The sequence below is a fragment of the Aptenodytes forsteri genome, unplaced genomic scaffold (assembly GCF_000699145.1).
Source record: "Aptenodytes forsteri isolate BGI_AS27 unplaced genomic scaffold, ASM69914v1 Scaffold290, whole genome shotgun sequence".
Lineage (NCBI taxonomy): Eukaryota > Metazoa > Chordata > Aves > Sphenisciformes > Spheniscidae > Aptenodytes > Aptenodytes forsteri.
The window spans coordinates 1,482,870-1,488,651 of NW_008795244.1; positions in this window are offsets into that span (position 1 = coordinate 1,482,870).

Consider the following 5,782-nt stretch of genomic DNA (forward strand, 5'->3'; position numbering starts at 1 on the left):
GTTTCCTAAAATAAATAACAGAAATAAAAAGATATTAGATTCAAAGTAACAGAATCCATTGCAATTCCTTCAGGCATTTGCACATACAACTCAAATGTTACGTGTTAAGAAACTTCAGTTACATGACCTAACCAAGGAACATGCTAAAATACACCAGAACAGTTACATTTTTCTAAGCAAGTATTTGGATTATACTTCCTAGAATAAATATATCTGAAACACATTTAATGGGCCAAGAGAGCTTTTTTTAATGACATCCTGAAACTTAACTCCAGCCAAAGAGGTCTAATTGTATCTTCAAGAAAGAGATAACCGAAACATCTATGCTTATCATGGTCTGAAAAGTCTGATATCAGACAAAGAATGACATATCTAGGTTAAAGCTACTCAAAGATATGATACTGATTAAGATTTTAAGAGGCTATTTTATTAATTTTTCAAATATTTTGTACTAAATTTTTACTAATACGGTTTTGGACAGATTGAGAAGTAACAGTAACTTCGCTACAAAAAAGCCTTTTGGTTATTTTAATGCCTTGTTTCCAAAGTAAGCTTCCGAGATTATCAGCAGATATTACAAACATGGCCCTATTTTCCTGGCTACGCATATGACATATTTTGTAATTCTGTTCTTAAATATGCACTGTAAGGTACAGAGAGTTGTTTTTCTGGATTAATGCTGCTATCAGAATTCTGACACATTTTATTTACATAACTTAAGGACGCTTCCATTTAACTGGATTACTCTGTTTATATGTTTAAACATTTTCTTAGTGGAGTTAACAGAAAAATTGCTGGAAAACAAATTTCTTTTGCAGTTATAACAAATGCACTTGATTCTAGGGTTATTTTACAGTATCATGTTAGCAATAAGTACTTGCTACATGCAAAGGATGATGTACTGCACATCTGAAAGATGCAATCCAAAACATTGAGAGATTGCTATACAAAGTAATTGCCAGCATGCTATAGTATCATGAAATCTCCGATCAAGATAGGCAAGCAGTCAAAGGCAGAGTTTCTAAGTGGTTTTGAATGAGCTATTCAACATGTAGTACAAATTATTCTTGCGGGTCACCAGCAACATCACAGACAGCTACATCCTAGTTCATTATGCACACTCTAACTAAGCTAACCTCAATTTTTCTATTAATAGATTTTGTAACATCTGTGAGCCAAAACATAATTTAGAATACTGGATGCTGCCATCCTTTGTTAAGTGACTGAAATAACAACGTTATTGAGGAACAAACTTGAGAATGAGCCAAACCACGTACTCAGAAAATTCAAATTATGCAAGCCGGGGGTAAACATTTTCCTCACCTTATCAAGCACTTCAACAGGATATATATATAAAAATAGCTCTACACTAAGTTTTATCTTGCATTAATAAACGTTAAAATTTAAAAAAACACCCCACCTTTCAAACGGTGACTAAAACAGAGCCAGACAGCTCCAGTAGCTATGACAGCTTGGTATAATGGCAAGAAACAACAAAATGAAAGCTAACCAGGCCCCTGACAGCTTTCCTGAGAACTGTGTCGGATTTCATTCAGCCGATAAGCAGAAAGCGCAGTTGTGCGATAACACACATCATTTCAAAACTCCTCTGGACAAGGTTCTAAGCAACCTGACCTAACTCCGGTGTTATCTCTGCTTTGAGCAGGAGGCTGGACTAGATCACCTCCAGAGAGCTCTTCCAGCATAGATTTTTCTTTGACTCAATGATTGTCTTCACACCAAAAAGTATGCCATTCAAAAATTAGATAGGAAACTTGGATATAGCAGACAAGGGGGAGGGGAAGAGGAGCATGCAGAAAAACAGCCAGTACAATAACCGATAAAGCACAGAAACTGGAATTTATCAATTCCAGAAGAAAAAAAAAAAAAGCTATTTATGAGGAAGCTGAAAAGAGGTAACATCCTGCTTGCTGGTCTTTAGCCAGTAAGTCCCTGGCAAGGGGGAGTCTAAAGTTTAACAAACATCAGCGAGATAAAATAAGAGGTTAGCTGCGGTACCAAAGGGAGAGGAGCCACACTAACAGGTAAGCCAGGAAAGCACCTTTAGGAAAGGGGGTAAGAAGGAAAGACAAGGCAAGCACATAGAAAAGGGACATTATGAAACTTAGAAACAAACACTGTAGTTCCTACTGTTCTGGACTACCTGGCCAGTCAGGCCTTTCTCTCACTGCCCATGATAAACTCCTCTCCAGATAACTCTTAACCCAGACCAGCCAAGCTCAGTGAACACGGATGCAACAGTGCGCAGCTGTTCTGGAGAGCCGACTGGAGCATCATGGCAGGACTGTGGATAGAGCAGTCTAACGATGTACACACAAGACACCAAACCCTGTAAGCACCACAGATAATCTCACCTACGTTTTTATTCCATCAAAATTCCAGTACTACTTTACAGAAGTACCTCCCTGAACCCCTCCCCAAAGGAAAAGAGTCTCAGCAAGAGCTGAGACACAACGCTAGCTGTGGCACATCCAAAAATCAAACCTGGAACAGCATTTTGCACAGTTCCATTACTAATCATCTGTCTTAAGATCTGATAAACCTGGAGAGGTCTCGATGCTCTTTGGGCCAAACAAAATGGGGTTTATCAGTAGCAAATTTAACTCTGACTTATCAAAATAAGCCATCCAAACTGTGTAAGGTTGTATGTCACAAAATGAAGAAATTATGGTGAGGAATCACTCAGCTCATAGAATGCCTCCATGCAACCTTCAGGTTCTTCCCCCAGCAGGGGAAAGGGAAGAGCTGTTCAAGCAGGAAGACCCCTCTTTTCTCTAATCATAGTCTTAAGCAGAGGTAAGTTTTCACTCTGCCCAGGAAAACTGAGGGAAGACAAATGCCTTGGAAAAGGTGAGACCAGTGCTGTCAGAGTCTTCCATCTAGCAACAACTGCCAACCATCACTACTGAGTGGCAGCAGCAGTACTTATCAGGGTCTGAAGAAGGCAGCAGCCGAAGACTTGCCATACATTTCATCTCAGAAACCTGGCTGGCAGGCACAAGGGGACAAGCTAACTTCTACTCCTTTGGGAGAGACGGGATCTGAAAATGTAAACTCAATCCCAGCAGCTGCTGAAACAGAGCCACACTATCACGCTCTTGCTAGCATTTGGATGATAAAAAGTCCCAGACTGATAAATTAATTAGTACCAGTATTTACAGGACAAAGGGAACCGCTCCACACATTCTATCGCACCGCAACCTCAAGTTCCACTGATCCTAAAATACAAATCATGTTTAGTTGCTTCATCACGGCAAGAACAGCTGCGGCTCCTCTAGAACGTTTACTATCCAGAGCATACAGAATAATTCTAGGTAAAATTAGTCTGATGAAAAAAATGGTGAACTTTAACACTAATCAATTTTTCCTAGCCAGTGCACAGTGCAACTAAGCATTTCTGCCAGGACAGGCAAGAGGGTGGGAGAGGACAGTTTCAATTCTTTCAGTTGCATGGATGGTTTTAACAGCTTGAGGTTTTCAATGAACCACAGCACAAGCCACAACAGTAAGCATTAGATTCCATGAAAACAAGTAGCTTTACACGAGACAGCTCCTGGAGAGAAAGAGAAGGGTGCAAATACACTACTACGTCATCTACCTATGTAAGAGAGCTGTAATAAAAAGGGCACTGTAAATAATTAAGTGGCTGACATGCAGTTTTGGTGACTTCCATGCAATTTAATCATAATGATAACATGTTTAAGATCATCATTTCTAAACAGTGACTAGAACATGAATGGGCACATACTTGAACAGTTGCAATCAAATTCATTCTCCTTTGGCAACAGCTTGATTCATCACATAAACAAATCTCACATTTCCCTTCCATCTAATGACAACTTCATCAATATCTATAGCTTTGGGAAACGAGCATATATGCTTCCCTCCCCAAGTCATATAGCCTACAGGGCCTTATTCCAAGAAAGCAGTGATACAACAGTGCTTGAAATCCTGCACATGCACATCCAGGGTATGCGAACAAAACCTGTTTGCACAAAAAAGCAGATAAAATACAGTACTTGTCCACATGCGCGTGCATGTGTAGCTTTTAACCTTTCGTTAGGCACCTGGCACACCTACAAGGAAGCCGAGTCTGTTCTCCAAGAGTAATTCAGCAAGAAGATTTGTCCATTCCAGAATATAATGTTTTTATTCTGAATATACGTTTAAGCTCTTAAATGCATATTATAGTAAAAATAAAAGTAATCTAATAGGTATACATACAAGCTTCTCCCAAGAAACCCATTGTTTTTGGAATAATGATACTGGCCTTCTGACGGGTAATGTTTTTTGAAGTTAATTTAGAGAGCGAGGCAGGCTGCACTCAACTTACAGACACAGCCAGCGCTTGTTTTATCAGAATACCAAGAGTTTAACATTCTACAGGACTTGGCTTTTCTGCACTTAACCGCACACTAAAAATGAGACTGAATTATAAACAATAACTGTTACTAGAAGTTCTTTCTCCCCTCTGTCACTTCCTTATCATGTACTAGGATTCTTCTGGCTTATTTCTGAGTATAGTTGTAAGCTGAAGTTATGTACCCCAAATAACTCACAATTCAAATATGTAAACAAGTGACAGATGGATTCAGGCAGAAAGAAAACAATAACAAGGAAATATTAGTCAGGCCTTTGGTATGTCAAGACATCAAGGGTTTTGTTGTTGGGGTTTTTTTTGAAAACTTAATAGCAAAGGAACGCTTAAAGTAAAAACTTGGAGGAAGATAATGAGACAGAAATCCCCAAAGCATTCCTACTGTAAACAGCAGTGAGAAAGCAGAAAGATGTTAATTTGAAATTTTTATATAAATATATATGTGCATGTGCATATATTAAAAAAAGGATGGTATCAATTAGTGTGATACACATTGAACATGATAGTGCAGCAAAGATGTATCAGGAAGTGCCTTCAAAGTAAAGATGTTAAGCTTATGATGAGTTATTTGGTGAGGAATTGGAGGAGGTGTAGGAGAGAAGTCAGCAGAAGGAATACACTTAGTGAGAAAATTTCTTCCCGAGTCTGTTGCTTTCATTCTACCAGTATTTGCTGCAACATTTGGAACAAAGATGACAGGATAAATATATCTGTAGCTATATTTATAACAACATACTTAGAAAAATGTTATGACAGTTGTAAGAAATACTCCTCCCTGTCTTGATTGAGAAAACTGAGCTGTATATTACTCCGCATACATTAGTTTGTGTTTCAGAGTACCTAATGTTACCACGAACATGGCTTTTAATTTCCAACTACATTACTCTTCCCATTGTACCAAGCCCAAAGATTGCTCTTAATGTTCCTTTTTATTTTACATAACACAATTAAGTAAATGAAAGGGAACATTTATCTCTTAATCAGAAAAAGAACATAACTGTACCCTTTAACCACAACTTCTCCAGATACCGCATATGGTATAACTTAGCATCCTCCAGCAGAAATGTATCATGTTACTCTTGAAATAGGTAGGAAATGTAGATGAAAACTAACCATGAAACTTAAGCTGACTTGACAGGCTGATTTATTTTTTAACAATGTAAAATATTCCCCAAATTGAACATATTCTTTTAAAATGTCCTAGCAAGATTTTAAATATTTATGCATTACAGAGTAGCATGAGGAACATATGTCTACCGCTGCTACTGCCACTTCTATGTCCAAAGCAAGCTTGCAGAGGAGCAGAGGTCAAGATTTTAGCTCTTTCAAATCCCAGAACTAAAGCATTTAGGAAAAAAAAAAAAAAAGCTTTGTTTTCTTAGC